Genomic DNA, 20,469 nt, shown 5'->3' on the forward strand with positions numbered 1-20,469 from the left:
CAGCCACACCTCTCCCATCCCTCTCTCTAAACTCTGCACTCCTGCCATACTGAGCTATTTCATGCTTCTCACCGTATCAGAGTCTCTGTGTCATATGCCTCTGCCTAGAACACTTTCCTCTGCCTGCCCCTTTGTCATCTCTCATTCTCCATTATTCTTCTTTCTGATCTGAGCTCCAAGGTCTCTCCTTCCCCAGAGAACATCTCCTTAGACAAGGTTACATTCCCACCCCCACCCCTCTTTCCCTATGGCACTTATGTCTTTTGTAATTGTGTGTCTATGTCCACTTTGGGTCTGTGAGCTCCCTGAGGAGACGGGGTACTGTGTCACACAACCTTCTATACCCCCATTTAGGCTATTGCTCAAGATACAGAAGGCACAATGGATATGTGTTACATAAATAAGTTATACTTTTACTCCTTTATTGCTTCTGTAATTTCTGATTGACTGGGGTGCTTCACACTGTCTATCACATGGTGCTATTCCTTTTAATAGGTGTTAACAGAAAATAAATTACTATCGATGTAGTTGTTACTTATAAGACTGGACCTTAAGCCCAGCACCATGCTAACAGGGTTTAAGGACAGCCAACTGTAGGAAAAAATTCCAAGAAGTAAACCAATTGTTATCATATGCTTTGTCTAATATTGTATCTGTTTTTTCTGCCTTAGATTTTAAGGACATCTATATCTTTGAGGCACAATGGTTGCTTGCCCACAAATTATTGGTTAAGCTAATAGTTTGTTAAAAATGCAAGCAAAACTAGGGTCAGAGAGGTGATGAACTTACATAAAGTAAAACAAAAAGAATAAAAGAAAGAAAAGAGTAAATTTTAAATTATTTTAAAAGTTAAAAGATTGAGCTCATTCAACAGTCTAAACACATTACTGCAGCTTGCATATATTTATGATCAATAATTTATTCAATGATATGGCAGAATTCAGCTAAATTATCTTCTAGAGACAACCAACTAGCCCACCCCAGAGACAATCCTCTCCTCAGGAAGAGGTTCTGCAACAAGGTAGACACTGGATGCTCCTTTGTTTCACCTGGATCCAGAATCTTCCCGTCTGCCTGCTCCTCAAGCTCTGAGGGAAATTTTAGATTGATGTCAGTGACTTCATTAAGCTTCCTTGGACATGTCAACATAGAAATTGTCCTTGAAAACACAGCTTCACATGCTGTGGAGAATTTGCTGAGGAACGCCTTTCTATATATAAATATAACACAGCTCTGGTGCTGTGAATGTAGCATCTGTTAGCTGCTTCCCATTGGGTGGACTGCTGATCATGGGGCCAGGGGAGAGACTATGGTGTGGCAGAGTATAGGAAATAAAAAAGAAAAATACTACTGTTCAGTGTAGACCTCTGTGCAGATCAAGAGGCAGCTAGACCATGAAGTCCAATAGGAACTAGGGGTCCATGCCAGATGCTTAGGATTGAGCACAGAACTGGGTTTCTACATTTAATAATGTTAAGTTGAATTAATTAATTCCCTGTCTTGGTTTTGACTCTATAAGAGAGAGGTACTGGCCCTGAAAAAAACTGTCATGTGTAGATACCTGGTAATGTCTTACTACCTGCTCTTTAGCTTGTGGAATACCAACTTTAACCAAAGTACTGTTTAATGTCACCGTATTACCAATGTGGCCATTTTATTGTCAGTGATAAAGCTGAAAATCTCTCAACAAATCACATTACTTTGGGGTTGACAATTGTATTATACAAAAATCCTCTAAAAGCCTTGGTGGTCCAATCGATGCTGACAAACCAAAACAGGAATAACCTGAGTAGTCTGTGGGCACTCAGGGAAGTGACAGGCTCATCAGGAGATAGTTACTGCAGGAAGAGAAAAAAAAAATCAAAGCAGAGGCCAAAGCTGCCATTTCGCTTGTGCAAAATGAACTTTTATTGCTCTGAATATAAAAAGTGATTCTAATGGTTGCCTTTTTTAAAAAGTAGTAATTTAAGCTCTCAGAGAAGAAGGAACTTATGTATAAACTGAAGGTGTACCAACTTTAAACCATGTTATGAACACATGAAGGAAAATTAGAATGGAGGTTAAATCTATGTGTATCCTGGATTGCATCTTTTCCATTGACCCACAGCAATTCCAAGGACAATGTTTTGATTCAGTCCTAGTCCCTCACAGAGGTAACCTAGTCGGGGAGTAGGGGATGTCTACCTGAAAATGTGACATTTAAATTTGTATTTAGAAGATGAAGACAAGGTAGCTTAGAAAAAAAGGGGAATGAGAAGAGAAAGAGAGATAGAGAGAGAGAGATGGAGGGGGGGGGGGGAGAGAGAGAGAGAGAGAGAGAGAGAGAGAGAGAGGGGAAATGGGGGATGAGCCCAGGCTCAGGGAACTGAATGTTCTTTGACTGTATTGAGTAAAACCAAAGACCAAAGGGTGAACTGTGGGAACTCCTTGTTCCATTAAAGTGGCCATAGGGAAAACTGACCTCTTCATAGCTTTCTCCACACAAGGAAAACTCCCTACAAATTCCTTTGGCTTCCAGTGTGTTCAACTTACACTACTTGTGGAAGATTCATTTCTCTAATTCCCCTTTGCATGCTGGCTGGAACTTCCTCTCACTTTCTTCCCATTGATTGTGACCACTCTTAATGCTAAGTACTTACTTAGTCCCTTGATATCTTTCTCTTTCTCTCCCCACTAATTCCACCACAAGTGCCCATCAATGTTTGCATCTTCCTGAGATTCATCCCATGATTTCCCATTGCCTCATTATTTAATATTTAGGGTGAGATTATGATTTATCAGCAAAAGTAGGAAACATGAGAGTACATGACTACTATTATTCCAAGGAAACAGATGTAAGCCATTATTGTCTCTGGGAAAACTTAAATGTATGGTCACCCCCCTTTCATTGAAAAGACACATATACATAGGTATACACATGCACACACACATATAAATGTAGCAACTTTTTACTATGATCTCTGGACTTTTCATTAACCATTTAATATACGGTTGATTTGAGCCTCAATCTAAAATGTCATGTCCTAGAGACTAGATACCCTGTATTATGTCTTTCATTTTCCAATCACTGCTTAACCCTCTGTTAGCAGGTATACAGCAGGTACATAATGAACACCTAGAATGTGATTTTAAAACAAAATAAATGTATGAACTTATGATGATAAATGATTCATGGCTGATTACTATACAATAGTCATTCTTGACCTTAACTGCTCATTGGAATAACCTGATAAATCACACACACACACACACACACACACACACACACACACACACACGCCTCAGTCCCATCTCCAAAAGTCAGGTATTCTGATTTAATTTGTCATGGGTTTGGCTTGGGTGTCAGGGCTTTTAAACACTGCCAGGTGATTCTGATGTCCATGATGTCCAGCCAACATTGTAGACAAGCCCCAGGGAGGTCATTTGTCAAGCACTGTGGTGATGAAAACACATACTTTGTGAATGAAGAGGCCAGGAAAGAACAGCCCTACAGAATCATAGAATACTAGACCTAGAAACCATGTCAGGATTGAAGCATTATTATTAAGCACTCAGACTTTAAGCCAGATTGATTCAGATTCAAGTTACCTGAATAGGATAGATTCTGCTGGACCCAATAACAAGGAAACGGTAATCTGATTTACTTCTCATAGAAAACATTAAAAGGTATTAAATTAGCATAGATTGCCTCCAGCTATTTTAATTTAAAATATGCTCGCTTGTGGTCAGGCATAAATCCAAAATTGCTCTGAAAACATGATCATCAAATTCCTATACTTCTAGTAAATCACTCCATTCCCCCCTGTGGAGGTATGACTTTCATCCAGATGTCAGAACAAGGCAGTGTAGGAAGATGGTTTCTTTCATTGTCTGCCAATTGTGGAGACTGTAAAGCAAACAACAGAGGTTGAACTTCTTGTTTATTGCTTAAATCCAAATCCCTTGATGTTCAACTTACTGATCTGATTCTTGCTCTTCCCTCTAATGGTGCCCTGACATCTCTTCCCCATATATATTCCAGTCATTCAGAGTTGCTATACTGTGCTTCTTTTTGCTTCTGCCAATGAGATCTTACTTAATTGTATCCTAATCATCCTTGACTTAAGGAGACAGGGGTATCAATGAAAATATGTTTCTCTTCATATTGTCATTTTTGTTGCCCACATCTCTTTACCCCATAGAATGTGAGACTTGCAAGGGCAAAGAGCATGATTAATGTTCCTTTATATAGCTCCAAGGATGAGCAGAGAACTGGTCTCTAGTAAGTTCTCAAAAGGGTTGAATCAGTGAAAGAAAGAAAACATATTGATTATACAATGTTAATGGTCAGCAAAACACAAAATTGGATCATTCACATCTATGAGAAAAATGTCTCCTTGTTGATGATGAAAAGGAAAAGATCCCACGCAGAAATAGAAAAAAAAAGTTGATACTTTTGTTATTTGATATTTTTACTTTTTCCCTTTGGGAAGAAAGCAAAAACTTGCAGCAAAATGGCTCGCTCATTATGCAAAAAGGCTGTTCTGCCTGAGTAAAGAAAATAAGTTTGCTTAATACAGGAGCTTGAAGCCCTCCTGCTATTACAACAGAAGTAGTAGCATGTTGTTTCCACTGAGAGGGGACAGGAAGGAGGTCATGACTTAGAATCCACTGGTCTCAATATCTATTGGCTGTATAGGCCACGGAAAAATTTTGGCTATGCCTGAACCCCTATTTTCTCATTTTTAAATCAGTTATAACATCTGTTTTATTTGCCTAAGTTGTAAGTGAAGTGACCAGAGTAGTTCAACACATAGGGCAGAAGAATACTTTAGTTTCCTACTCTTCTAAGTCATTCTGGTGCAGGATGTTGATAATGGGGAAGGCCATGCATGTGCAGGTATGGGGGGTGCACTATATGGGATATCTCTGAAACTTCCCCTCAATTTTGGATGACCCTAGAATTTCTCTAAAAATAAATCCTTAAACTCCTAATTTTTTAAAAGTGGATTCCAAAGTATAACACTTGAAACTTTGCCACTCAGAATGATTTTCTGTAAATGCTGTCTGAGTCACTGGGGTGGATCTGTAGTCAATCTACCAATCATTTCAGTATCTATCAACATACTAAGGTAACTCACCTATGAATCAAGCTCAAAACTTTTGGTTGTTGTTGGCTGGTCTCTGTTAGCAGAGAATAAGGTAACTAAAGCAAAAATGGCAGATGGCATGGCTATCTAGGAAAGCTGATTGATCAGCTTACTTGTGCCTTACTCCTGCCTGACCTTGGATATACCATTTCTATGTAGTTGTATCCAAGTTTATAAACTGCTGAGTCTGAGAGAAATGAATTCATGATGAACATTTATGGTCACATAGTCATGTGATATCATGGCCTGACTCAAGAAACATAGGGAATCTATATTCTGCTTCTTTAATGGATTTGCCCTTAAAATCTATATGACATTGTTGCCCATTATAGATACATCTAATACCAACATGTGTGATGGGTCATATGGTAGAACTTGAACCACATCCTGAATTTGATTCAGAGTCTTTATACAGTGTAGGGTCCACTCAAAGCAGGTAGCCTTTTATGCTACTGGGCAAATGCTTTGAAATAATATAAAGTGTAAACTACACTACCCTACAGCATGAAGAAGATAATCAAGTTGTGCTTCTTTCTTAGTGGTGGGAGGTGCAAGAGAAGCAACAATTTGTGCTTTATTTTCAAGCAGATACTCCGTTATGTCAAGCACATGTGATCCCTAAAAACACCACTTTTGTGCCTGGCCCCCAAACTCTTACAGAATTTACCTCCCACCTTAAAGTGTATATCACTACCCAAAGCTCCAACATATTTGTGATTTCCTGCTCATCTGGTCTGATTTACATAATGTTATTAAACTAGTAGAACAACATAATGTTCTGTAGACTGTCCAGACAGTGAAGATCATTTGAGACTCTATTATACCAAAGGATAGTAGAATAAATGTAGCCCTAAAGCATAAATATAAATGTATACCGTTGTATACCCTCCATGAAGGCAAAATATTTTTGATAATTCTTGGTAGGGATGGGGAAGAATACATTTTCCAGATCAATGACCTCATAATATATAACTGAGGTTTTTCAATCTGCTCTAGCAAAGATACCTCATCTGGCAGAGCATCTGCATATAGATTTATTACTTCATGGAGTTTTGTGATAATTTGCTGCCATCTTCCCATATCTATGTTTTTTGGTGGAGCCATTAAATATGGTTACAATCTGGGCCATATTCCTGGCATCCTTTACGTCTTCAGGTATGCCACTAATCTTTGCCTCCTAATTCAGGTTCAGAGTCAGGGCTAGAGTACATGATCTTGAAAGTGCAAGTTTTCTTAAATTTTGTGCCTTAGGTGCCTCACTTATTCCACCCTAGTCCTGGCCTTCCTTGGGATACATTATTGTTTTTAATTTAAAATCTTAGTCTTTGTGGCTTTCATCACTTTGGTAGTTCTTCCCCCAAAGGCCAAGGAACTGGTGGAAGCTCCTACCAACAACCACATATGCTTACTCCAGCTACACATTTGAGGACCAAGGGAATGATCCCTGGGAATACTCATATCCTACTTTAAGAGGGGCACAATAATGACATGTCTGATTCCTGGGCTTTAATGTCAAAGTGGATCGTGCATCTAATATTCTTCAAAATGCCATAGTATTCCCATTTCTCAAGTGAAAAGTTATCTATTTGTAGTCTTGACTCTCTTTGAGAATGAGGGACTCCATTATTGTATATACTTATGGAATTATATGATCCTTCCTCCTGAGAACACAACCTATTCACCAATGTATTAGTTCAGTTCCATAACATTGAGCAAATGTGGGCCAAGAATTATGATTTTATTATTAGGGTATCTTACATTTGCCCCTTGATTGTTCTTGACTTCTTTGGATTGAACAGATTAAGCAACACTCTTGTTTCCAGCCTAACATTCTTGCCCTTAGAAATACTATGTTTTATTAATTTTTTTCCATAGCTCTCTATGAGTTAGGCTTCCCTGGCTGTCATTCTGCCTGTATAACTCATTATCAGTTTTGTGCCCACCTATCTAATGTTTTAGGATGGCAACCTGGCCCCTGTAATTTTAGCATCCCACCATTTCACTGTTATTAGGCAGGTCAATTTTGTAACAGCATCTCCCACCATAGCCTCAACCTACAGAGGACAGTCAATGTGAACTTACAAGTGATGCTGGGGCTCCTCTCACCAGGGCATACCTTATCTCTTTGAAACACAAAGCCCTCTAGTCCTGTCACAGAACAAATCCAGCTAGTTTGTAAATAGCCTTCCATAGTATACACACTCTAGTATTTTCATGCCTCTGAACCTTTTAATCCCTTTTTCCAATATCTACCTCAGTGGTCCTGACATTTCTACATCAGTTTATTATGAGCCATCACATTATTAAAGGCTTCAGGAGCTACCCTAGCAGCATATCAGCACTGTCTCCAAGAGTCTTGCTAGAGGGTTAAGTCCTGTATCTTGGCATAGATCATTTTCTTCAGCAACATATTTCTTGCCCAACTATGTGTTTCTGTCCCTAGATGAAGCATCCTCAGGATCCAGTCCTACATATAATTTCCTGGCTTCTGTCATTTGGAGCTGGCTTGGTTCTACGGGTCCAGCAGCCCCATGAGGTAGAGTACTTCCCAACTTTAGTAATTTAGACTCCCCTGACTTGCGTGTGCTGTGATTAACCCTACCTACTGGTGTTGGGACAGGATGGGTTATAAGGGTTGATTCTCAAAGCAGATTTAATCTTATAAGGCAGAAGACTGTTCTTTGTCTTCAAATGATGGGGGAACACTGGCTTTTAACAAGGAAGAGTGTTCTACTTCTGAAGCTTGGGGACTTATGAGGATTCAAGATTTATGAGTTTACCTAATTGAGGCAATAACCAGACCTTTATTTCCCTATGTCAATCTGCCATTTGATGGAGGGGTGCCATGGAGAGGGGTGTAAACATGGGTAAAGCAGTTCCCTTTGGCCAAGAGAATTTTCTGGGGAGAAATACGCAGCTGAGATCTATCACGAGCAACATTCCCTGAAGCCAGGTTAGTGAATGCCTGAGTCCTAAAGGGGAAACTTCAGTGACACACCACAATACACAACACAGACTGCCTTACATTTTCTGTCCTGGACTCTCAGGGCATCTCATGCTTGGTAGAGGATAGCAAGAATGTGGGAGACAGGGGCGGGAAATGGCCAAAAGTGGTTAATTCTCAAACAGTTTACGCAGTTCTGGAATATTGCTTGTTCTACGTATGGCACCGCAAAAGGGAAAATAGAATGCCATACATTATATTGAGCCTTAGAATCCCGGAAAACTAGATTTGAATTCCCTGTCAGCTATCTTGGGCAAGTCAATTTATCTCTAGGTCCTAGATTCTCCCTCTATGGAGGATGGTTTTGTAGTAATACCTCTCTTGAAGGATTGGGAAAATTTTCCTAGGGCCAGAGGTCTGAAAATCTCCATTTCAACATCCCTTGCTGCTTTGGCAAGAGGAACTTAACTGGATTTCCCTCCTATTCCTACCAACAAGTAGTCAATGTCTCAAGAGTGTGGGTGGGTTTGGGTAGAGCCATCTACTCTTTCTCAAATGAGTATATTAAAGAGCTATTTAGAAGGTTCGCCTTGAATAGGAGAACATGTATTCCGTGCTGGTGGAACATGGGTTTTTCTCTACATGAAGCTACTTGCCTGGAAAGCTTCGTGCCACAATTCCAGATTCATTATCTGTATGCTCAGCTGACCAGCCCTGGCCATCCAAAGCCTTAGGCCGGACTCAGAAAAAAAATGAATAAAAGAGTACCTACATATATGCACTTTTCCATGTGCCCAATGCTCTCTGTAAAGGCTTCCAAAACTTTCATAATCCAAAACACGCAGATATGTGTTACAATTTCAGAATCACTAAAGAGGGGATTCAGTTATGAGGAACAATGAAAGCTGAAGAGGACTGACTTGATTTTGGATCCTACCAGGTGTTCAAAGAAAGCCAACTGTTTTCTGAGTAGATCACACCTGTTTAATTAGCAATAATAAGAGCCTTTAGATGATCACAGAGAAATTAAATAGCTAAAGATAAATGACCTAAGAGGGCTAACAATTTAATCCTAACTGAAGAACAAACAGAATGCAATCTAAAAATATAATCACAAGTAGAATTGTAGGTTAATGACCTTGTACTTTATAATTTAATGGAGCACACATAGTACCAGGCTGAAAGTAATGGATTATAGAAAATAAATACATATACTGGCATTTTATGAATAAATTATTCTAACACAAATTGCAATTAAATTGCTTTGTTTTAATATGATTTAGTAATTAAGCCACAAGTGGCTTACTGCCTGGTTATTGCCTGAACAGGCATCAAACAAAAGTATTTGACTCAGCTAAAATATATTTGTGGAATATCCCCAAACTTTTTCTTTTGTTAGGGTGCAAGTTGCTAGGAATATTAATTACATGCAAAAGATTTTTTTTTTCCTTTTCCTCCCCACTTAGGATATATATCTTTATAGGAAAAGCGTTATTATAATAAGTAGCTAGACCTGAGCCCTCTTTTATGTAAGAAATGCTGTCAATGCTGACTCAGTCCTCTCTCCAAGAGGGGCTTGTTTCTAGTTCATTCAATTTTACCTACCCACTGTCCTAACTATATGTTAACCTATCCTGGCTTCTGTGTCCCTCTTCTGTTAACCTGTCCCTCTTCTGTGTCCCTCTTCTATGTCTCTGCGTGTAGCTCTATAGCATTGACATATCACATTCCAATCATCAGTCTATGGATATGCTTGTGCAGGTTTCTGTGGTGTGGATCATGACACACTGTGTGTTCAATAAATATTAATCACTTAAGGGAGGGAGGGAGGGAGGAAGGAAGGAAGGAAGGAAGAAGGAAGAGAGAGAGGCAGAGGGAGGGAAGAAAGAAGAAAAGGAGGGAGGGAGAACAAAAGAAAGGTGATATGTCCTGTAGGTCAGTCAACTCACTGCTTGTCCATTTGTATTGTTATTCATTTTAAGAAACAAACAGTGTCTGAGTTACAGAGATCTATAAGAGTTAAAAGAGAAAGGAAACACTCCCCCCACCACCCAGAGAGAGACAGAGAGACAGAGAGACATCCTACTGTCCCTGCCCTTCACAGTGTCACATTTACCTGCCCCACCCACCCACCCAAGTTAAAGAGCACCTTTATTTCAGAGAATAACATGAACACGCAAACCCAATACACAAATAGGACACCCTAGCCTTGAAAATTTTGGGGCCAGGGCCCCTCTGCCCTATAAGAAGTGTTTGAGGTATTCAGATAAAGTACCATCTACCCATGGGCAAATGGCTTGGTGAGCAAAGGACAACCCTGCACAAATTAGAAAAAGGAACAGCACTGAGCAGAGCCAGCTTAGAGTGAGTAGTGTGGCTATGGTGCACCTGCACATCGTCATGCCCATTAACCCCCTCCCGAGAAACATCTGTGCAGTGCATAAACTTCATAACACTGTACAGAATAGCACTTACTTCACAGAAAAGCTTAAAAAGAAACTGTTCTAGGAGGGCCTGGGTGGCTCAGTAGGTTAAGCAGACAACTCTTGCTTTCAGCCCAGGTCATGATGCCACAGATGTGAGATCGAGCCCCGCATTAGGCTCTGTGCTGGCAGCATGGAGCCTGCTTGGGCTTCTCTCTCTCTCCTTCTCTCTCCACCCCTCCTCCCTGCCCATGCTCTCTCTTTCTCTAAAAATAAATAAATAAACATTAAAAAAACTGTTCTACAAATTTTCAGAGATTTATATCATTTTACATGCTTACAAATATTGTTTATAAGATATGCATACTCAAATTTGATGAAACTCACATTAAAGAATAAGAAAAGGAAGTTGTTGCAAACATTGTGTAAAAAAGTTTATAAAAATAATTATATTATTAGTAGTAATTTTAACCCAGTAATTCTAGGAGTAAAAACTAATGAAATGTTTTCTCTAACCTTCAAAAAGCCTTTATACATAGAAATGTTCAGTGTAGTCTATGGTCAAATTGGAAGTGATAAGATGTTTATCAATAAACCCATTGGAATATAATTAAACTGTTACTTATTTTACTATATATGTTCAGAATAACATTGGGAAATGATGATATTATAAGTCTTATTTAACTATAAAATTGTATTCATCCAACTTATTTTTAAATGTGTTAAAATATAATAGCAAAACCAGTATTATATTATTTTTTCTTATTTTCAGGTTTCTACAATTTTTCTGCAATTGTATTTATTATTTGCCTGATTACAAATATTAGAAATCCCAAGGAATTTCATGCTAAATATATATTTGTCACACAACTACTCTGTCCCTGGCATTATGCTAGATTCTCAAAAGATTACAGGGAAAAAGATAACATTTCTTGCCTTTAAAAACCTTATAATTTAGTGTCTTACAAAAAACCTTAATTAAAAAAAAAGTTGCATGTAGCATATTCTAGGAAGTGAGTAGAGTTAAAGGAATCATAAATCCCCACAGAAGGGATGTTTATTTGCTCAGGGCCTTAAAGGAAGTGCTTCTTGTCCCTATCTCCCTCCTGGTAAGGTCAGCTGGGCCTCTCTGAGGGTTTCCTACTTTGACATAAGTAAATGAAGGGATTTCTGATGTAAAATAAGATCTAATGAAAATAAAAATCCTCTCTCTGCTTGAAGAACAAACTAGAATACAGACAAAAGGAGAAAATAATTGTGAAGAGACTAAGCTGGGGGAGGGAGATTTGACAAAGGAAACAGAGTTTATGATTTATAGGAAAAGATACCACTTCACACTCTGGGGGAAAAATAAGCTTACTGGTATCAAATTAAGTAGGTGCTTCATTTATTTATGATTATGACAAATAACCTCAGAAATAGGAGGATTAGACCAACTTATAACCATTCATTTTGGACCAGGGCAGCCACCATGTTTATGTAGGGCACAAAGAAGGAGCCTGCCCCAGGAGAACAGCAGAGAATACCTCCTCTCCACTGGCAGATGCCCCCAAGGAGAAGAAAAGGAGTTAAACTAAGTATCCCAGTTTGTTCTTTGCAACTTTACAAACTTTACCATAAGACATAACATTCTATATCCCCTGTGGTAGAGGGAGTAAATGGTAGAGGGAGTAAACTCAAAGAAAGAGTTCAGAAATTACCCTAATCTAGCTCTTATCACAGGGAAAGAAATATCATCCATTCTCAATGCAATCAGGTTACCAGTGAAGCTTGTTTAAAATGCAGATTTGTAAGCTACACCCACAGAGATCTCGTTCTTGATGCTAGGATATAGCTCACAGCTTTGTATTTTTAACATTCACCTCCCTCACTAACCCTGAGGCATCTATTAGCATTGACTTTTGGACCACACTTTTAGAAACCATAAACCACCTCATGTCACCTATTTATGTGTTTTGTTTTGTTTTGTTTTGTTTTTTAAGGAAGACCTAATAAGATAATGGAAGTAAAATATGTAATTACCTAGCTATTTATTATAACTAGTGTTATTATTAGTCCATTGAATTCTGATGCTGCTTACATTCTGGTCCACAGAGTAATTATGGTTTTGAAGAAAATTCTCTTGCCTTCATTTGGTTCAAAGGATGTTTAAATCACAATACACAAAGTGTTCCATGACCACTCAAGTGAACTGAAAGCATTTCTTTAATTTCTGAAATATCAGTTACTAGAAACACTCATCAAAACTCCACAGCTGATACTTCTCCAAGAGTTCTTCACTGAGCCTAAATAACATAAGAGCCCTTTCAACCCCGGCATTCAAATAATCCTGATCCCTGGAGTGGCAAGTAGAATTCTAAGATTCCTGACATCTGGCATACACACACGTCCCAGAAATCTACTCAGACACTAAGGTAGGTAATGACACAGAGGGCTTTGATGGATGTAACTATGGCCCTCAATCTGCTAGCCTTAAGATAGGGAGATTATCTAAGTAAGCCAGACAAATCACATGAGTGCCTTAAATATGAGTCTAGAGGTCAGAGGGGGAAAAAAGGGGGAAAAAAAGGTAAAAAGTTTTAAAAAATGTGAGAGGGATTTAACCTGAGAAACTCTCCTGCTGGTTTTGAAGATGGAGACAGCCATGTGTCAGGAATATGGGTGGCTTCTAGGAACTAGGAGTGGCATCCTGCTGGCAAGCCAACAGGGAAACATGAACTCAGTTCTACAGCTGCAAAGAAGTGAATTCTGCCAACAACCAGTGTAAATTAGAAGTGCTTCCAGATCGAAATGCAGTATGAAATTCAGCCGGTGAAACCCTAAGCACACAACTCAGTTACCTGGTGTCTGAATTTCTGACCTTCTGAGCCGATGAGCATTGTTTTAAGCTCCTACCTTTGTGGTAATTTGTTTTCCAGCAATAGAATAATACTCTGGGTGTCTTGGCTGAAGTGCTCACTGAAGCTATAACATTTTATTTCTCCCCAGATCTGTTAAGTGGTTTTTCTAATGATAGTTGAACTGTAATTGGATAAACTCTGACCTCTCTCTTTTCTTGCTCAGCAACACAAAAGTTGGCCAATGGTAGGAGAATGTTTGCTCCAATGAGGTGCCACAGGGCTTGATATCTGCCCATTTTCCCCTTTCCAGAAGGTTTATAAGGGATATTTTCTTGGTTTGCTGGTGCTTAAGTTGTCGATGTTCAGTTGCTTTAAGCAATTCTGACACCATGCTTTGGATGAAGCAGAAAGAGAAATGCTTGGATGTTCATCTTATATTGTCAGTGAAATCCCTATTCAGAGGGATGACAGTCCCCCCCTCTGTCCCCAGATGAAAGTTGGAATCAATAGCCATTTCGAGCACTACTGTCTTAGTTAACAATATATTTCATTGAATTAGGATGGTGAATGATGGAGATGTCCTTGGGTCTTATCAATTATGAAAAAGATGCAGTTTGAAGTAAACAAGATGGGCCCTGTCTTGGCAGAGATCAGCCAGGCTATGCCTCTGCGGGGACAGGCTTTCTGAGCTAGGGGATGATCAGATTTGGCCTTACTGAACTGGGCGCCAATATAATGCAATCACAATCTCTTGTGCTCAGCCTGACTCACTGAGGACATCTCCCTACAAGGCAGGCCCTGACCTTCAGGAAGCTACTAAGAACAGTGATGTCATTGTAGTAGCTGTGATTTGGAGGGCACTTCCTTAGTGCCAGGCACTGTGCTAAGTGATAAATTTATAACTGCTTCAAGTAATTGAGTATGGTAGAGGTGACATTATGGGACTTTAGTGTCTAGGTCACATTAGACCATAGGTCTTCCTTGTTCACTGACATACTCTTAGACTTTAAGACACTACATAAATCTAATTATCCTGAAAAAAAAAACATGCAGAAAAGTTCACACTTAAGCTCTCCTGTCTGTTGTACCACTGAGCCCAGCCTTCCAGCCACCCTTACCAAAGTGTCAGACATGTGAGTTAGGCCTTTATAAATATACTAGACCAGACTATCTGCCAGTTGTATACCAGAAGTGACTTTTACCCATGCCACTTGGAATGGAAGATCACTCAGTCACACCCTGCTTGAATTTTTAATCCACAAAAGTGTGAGCTATAATATAATAGTTGTCACATTAAGCTACTAAATTTTCAAGCACCAGCAAAAGATAACTGGAACAACTGTGTGTGTGTGCGTGTGTGTGTGTGTGTGTGTGTGTGTGTGCATGCGTTGAGATATGGTGATACAGGTGATCCTGATGGCTTCATCTCAGTCACAGAAAGTGGCTTAAAGGGGCTGGGGTAGTCCGTCCTTTTGTTTTTAAAACATAGCCCAGAGCCATCCTTAGTTTTTAATCCTTATCCATCTGGACCACCATAGTCCAAAGTGGCCTGAATAGTTTTCGGACCATCTGGTTGGAAAGACGAGGAGACTGGGAAGAGTGAAGAAAGTTGCCTTGTTTTTGTTCTAAATCATGCACTAGTGATTAAAGCATGTTAATCATTTTAGATGGCTTGAAAGTACTGAGATTTTATGATGGCCGGGTTTTTCTCCAGTATGCCATTGAAATGGGAGCAGAAATTCAGAGATTTTTCCAGAGTTAAATATTAATTATATATATAAATTATAAATATATATAATTATATATTATATTTAAGAATATATAGTATATAATATTATATAACCTTAATAACGTATTATACATTATATTATAGAATAACATTATTAACTATGTTTTCAAATACAAATTTTATTAATTTATATTATTAGTTATATTCATATTTTTTGTAAATAACATTAATAGTATTTTTGGTAATGCAAAACTATTATCATTGTCATTGTTACCAAATTACTAAAGTAAATTAATCATCAGAAGAAATCAATGAGCCCTGTAATCACACTTACTTGTAAAAGTGCTAATTGCTTCAGCATAAAATCAGGCTTTGGGGGCAGCCAAGCATTGATAGTTAGCCTCCCTCTTCTAGGAAAAATGACTTCAAACTGGGCAAAAAACACACCCACCAGTGTATACATATACAGCACACACACATACACATCCTAGTGACAGCTTTCCTTTGATGGTGATAAAAGCTGAAGTATAGGTCCCTTCTGACCAGTATTTGCAAACTTGATTTGTGCCTCCAAATAGCCTAGGTCCACAAGAAATGTTAAGTGTCGGGGGGAGGTAACTTAGACGTGTCATAGCCAGAGAAACAAGCCTATTGCTCCTCGTGTATGGAAGATTCCCTGTTAGGTGTTTCCATCGGGCATATTGGCATTAACCACTGTAGTGTGGTGAATCAGAATACAAGCTCTAGAGTCTGGGTTTATATTCCATCTAAACACCTTAGTTTCTGGGTTATCTTGGATATTATATTTTATATTTCCAAGACTTTATTTTACATTTTGTGAAATAAAGAATAATGATATTAGCTACCACATAGGGGCTTCCTGAAGATCAAATGAATTAGTGTAGAACTAAACACGGTGCCTGACTTAAATACGTTCTCAATACCTGTTACATAAAGAAAGATACAATGGTAAGGTTGGCTATGACCAGAAGAAACTCAAGGGTCCAAATAAGAAGCCACATATTAAGGGTGTACCAGGCCAGAGCAAAGGTCATCTGACTGCCAATCCAAACAGGCTACCCCAGAACCACAACCTAACTGGGCTACTCTGGTGGAAATGGAGACATCTACAATGGAGACAGCCAGATCATGAGGGAGGTTTTAAGCAAAGGGTGCAAATTAGAACCTAGTGTCATATCAGATTTAACATGCACGTGGCTGAAGGTACTATAGGTCTGCTGGCCACTGATCTTAGCAGGGTTACAACTTTTAAAGGGGTGATGGTAATATGGGCACCAAAAAATAAAGAGCCAGTTTCTTTTTTCCCTGAAATTTAATAGCCATTCATTCTCTTCATTCCTACCCTAAGACATGTTTATCCTTCCATCAGGCCCAACTTCATCCTTGGATGAGCACCTTGGTTATTGTAGCCTTTGCCATGGATTGGATAGGTTATGACCTTTCCAAAGTATAATATCAGCTAGAGAATCTGGAAAGTTCATTAAATCTATTTTAGGAATCTGTCAATCTATGCCCATTAATATGGGCTCCCAACTCTTCGTACCTTGGAGTGTGTGCCATACCATGTGCCCCAAGCCTAAATCCTGTACCTAACCAAATCTCAGCAGAAACCAGCTATAGCTAAATATAACAGGATAAGATACCTGAGTAGGATATCTATCATGGAAGGAAGAGTAAGCCAATGGGACCCCCAAGGTTGGGAATTCAAATAGGGAGATACAGAATTCCAAATGGTGGATTTGAGAGGTACTGGTAAGTCAGGACTAGGGCTCCTCATATCAGGACATGTGCAAACAGATATATATGAAGTAGAGCCACAGAGAAAGCAGATGAGTAAAAGAATGGAACAGATGAGGAGAGAAATCCATAGAAACCCTGAGAAAAAGGGATTAAATTAAAAAAAAAAAGGAGGGGTGTCTGGGTGGCTCAGTCTGTTGAGTGTCTGTTGATTTCATCTCAGGTCGAGATCTCATAGTTGTGAGATCAAGCCCCGTGTCTGGCTCTGTGCTGACTGTGGAGCCTGGTTAAGATTCTCTCTCTTTCTCTCTCTCTCTCTCTCTCTCTGTACCCCCCTCTTCCCTTCTAATTAAAACAAAAACAAACAAACAAACAAACAAACAAAAAACAACCAAGACTTGATCTTCCCAAAGCTTGGTGTTCTGCTTTCCTTGTGTCCCATGAGACTTCCTGGTGGTCCTTCCATCCTCCCTCTGAATTTGAACTTGTTTGTCTGTCTTGCCTCAAAATGCATCTTGATTAGAAGAGCAGTGTGTGTTTATTATGAAAGTAGACTTTGAGTACTCTTTTGAGACATTTTTCATGCTGTGAGAGTGACTTGGGGACATAAGCAAGAAAATAATTCAATAACTGCCTGGGGCAGTCACAGAAAAGCTACCTTTTCCCATTTCATCTAAGGTAGGACATGGAACCCTTCCCTAGGAACACATTTCAATGGTATAGTAGAGGACTTAGAACCCAGTGGATAAGCACAGGGCATGGAAGAGGCACAGAGCAGGCTTTTAAATCCAATGTTCAACTATGGGCTATGGTTGCTTCTCTGAACTTCAGTTCCCATACATCTAAGGTAGGGGGAATGACTACGAATTTTAAAGAGTTTTGTACACATTAAATATAATAAAGTCTATAGAGCTTCTAGTCTTTTCCTGGCACATGGTAGTTAATTTCTGTTTGTTCATATGGTGTTTTTGTGTAAATTAGAAAAAGAAGCCCCTTCCTCTGGGTGGCCAGCTTGGCAAGTGGAGTATGGGCAGGATTCCAGACACTAGTTTTCTCCTTGGCTGGGGGCCCTTGTGTGATGTACAACTCATACAACAGTAGATGGGGGCCCTGCGGACTCCAAAATCATTAACTGATTTATCTTGATGTTTCTGAAAATAACACATATCCGAGTGCATTTCCTCCAGGAAAACAGCACAGATACACACATGGAACTTGCAACTAGTATTTTTTTTCATTGTACAAATAGTTTTATTTAAAAAAAAAGAGGATAGTACAGGTGAAAATAAAAGTGTCATCAAGGTTTCCAGATGGATAGGAAAATCAATGCAATTCCTGGTGTTGCCAATATCACCAATTATATCTCATTGGGTGTAATCAAAAGTGGTTTGCACTCACCTATTACAGATTATTTTTTTCACCTGACGCTTGGTCACTTGTCACCTCAACCACTGAACCGGAAGCAGGATAAAATTAAACACACATCCATGTCTCCTAAAATCATGCCTACCAGCTGGGGAGTAGTCAATCTATCAAGTATACTGAGTACATAATTCAAATTAAAATCAGAGGGAAAAAATGCTTTGCTTAATTTCATATATGTGAAGAGTTAGGTTACTGACAGATTTATGACATTCAACATGCTGACACTTTCCACTCGCTGACATTTTTTACTCATTTCCAATTGAGGACAGGAAGATCAGTTAATCTTAAGGCCCTTTGGATGATTTTTCCCTGGGTCTCGACAGAGCTTAAATCTGCCAGAGAGAAATTTATTCAACCTGATTTGATGTTACAAATGGTAGTGGTCTGAGGCCCTGAGCTGCAGCAGTTGTAAAAGTGACAGACTTCCCCAAGTGGCATTTATAGAGGTCAACACCATAAAAGGGTCTTGTGACGCACAACCCCAGACTGAGGGCACTGCGCAGCCATGCTGTGTTCTCTTTTGACAGGGGGCGGAGGGAGGGAGGTGATAGTAAAAAGAACTCAGAACCATATGATCCCCTCACCCCCAGATCAAAAGGGACAGGGAGAGGTTTTTTTAAAGAAGGGCTTCAAGTCAAGGCTGAGAATTTAGGAATATCATTTGGGGGAAATGCAAGGGAAAATATTTTGTTGCAAAGCTGACAACTCCCAGCTGGGTGTGTCAAAGGATTCTAGAGTAAAGACATGCAGGAAAGCTCCAGTGGGTGATGAAGACCATGAGAAAGCTGAGAATGGCAATGCACCTGTAAACTGGGACTCTAGGTTTTCTTTCCATCTCTGTGCCTTGTAAAGTAGCATTCCAGCCCCCAATTCCAAACATGAGAGAAAGTAGTAAGTTTTCCATGAGATAAGTCTAAAGGTGCCTAGCACACAGGAGGGGGTCAGAAAGGGGTCCTCCCCCTTTCCTCAGGAAAAACACCTTGTTCTTCTCCTACTAGTATTGAACAGGGAAGAATTGGTTCTGCCCAAAGAGGAGCTAAACTTGCAAATTCCAGATGCCATGACAGAAAAGCACCCTCTCAGCAGGACTTAGAGTTTAGAAACCATCCCATCCTCTGCCACCCCACCTCCAAAAGCCAGGCAAATACTTGCCTCAATGAGCAGAGAAGTACTTCACTGATTTGGCACACTAAGTACGAATCTATCTCCCAGATCACAGTCCTATAGGAGACAGGGATTTGGGACGCTAGAGTAGCCAAAATAAGCAGGAGGAGGAAGGAACAAATCAACAAGACATTGCAATTTCCCAAGCCTCAATGAAATTCACATTTCTTTTTTGAGAGAGAGGGCACAACTGAGTGAGGGGCAGAGGGAGAGAGAGAGAGAAGAGGGGTTTACCCCAAGCAGGGCTTGTGTTCACCGGATGTGGGACTCGAACTCAGGAACCGTGAGATCATGACCTGAGCCAAAGTCAGATGCTTAATGACTGAGCCACCTGGGCATCCAAAATTCACATTCTTTATAGAAAAACAAGATACCATTTGCCAGATATTTCCTCATTATCACAAATATGTCATTAAATAGTAACACAAAGACACTTGAATCTTACTAAAATATGAGGTAGAAAAAGCTGAAGTGTAAATTTGGAGTTTTAAATTGAACAGGAATGGCACAGCACTGAGAAAGTGGTAATCTTTTTCAAAAGGAAAAAAATAAATGAAGATGGGGGAGAAATGAGAAGACGTATTGCTAAGGGTAATTCCCTGACTTTTATTTGTAAACAAAAGAGCAGGTTGAGTGCACAAAGCAGCTGACATATGACAATGTCTGTTTTCAAGACCGTCATGAAATCCTCTCCCTAATTGTGAGACTCCTGTGATTTAAGATGACGGTAAGGTTCCTAGTTGTTTTGGAATGCATCCTGCCTGAATTGGAACTCTAGAATAAGACTTCTTAGATGTGAGACCATGGGCAGGTCACCCTGACTTTCCAAGTTTCAGATTCCTCCTTCCTAATACTAGTAATGAACTCAGGAGACTTTCTGAGGAGTAAACAAGATTGCATACACAGAGTACTTACCCAGGTGCTTGAGTCATATGTATTATTTTATTATTACTATTGTTATTGTTGTTAATATTCTGGAATATTTATTAATCCAGAAACAGAAACAGTCATAAACAGCCTTCAGTGGGAAGATGTCAAAATGCATCATAGTCTACTT

At 39.4% G+C, this 20,469-nt stretch overlaps 1 long non-coding RNA gene across 1 annotated transcript in view; it reads right to left on the bottom strand.

Moving 5' to 3' along the window:
- LOC125932953 (uncharacterized) overlaps positions 1–20,469 on the bottom strand; it is a 174,029-nt gene that overhangs the window by 99,495 nt on the left and 54,065 nt on the right. The gene's annotated exons all lie outside the window — the stretch shown is intronic.

Source organism: Panthera uncia, chromosome D2, assembly GCF_023721935.1.
Source record: "Panthera uncia isolate 11264 chromosome D2, Puncia_PCG_1.0, whole genome shotgun sequence".
In the NCBI taxonomy this organism is placed as follows: Eukaryota; Metazoa; Chordata; class Mammalia; order Carnivora; family Felidae; genus Panthera; species Panthera uncia.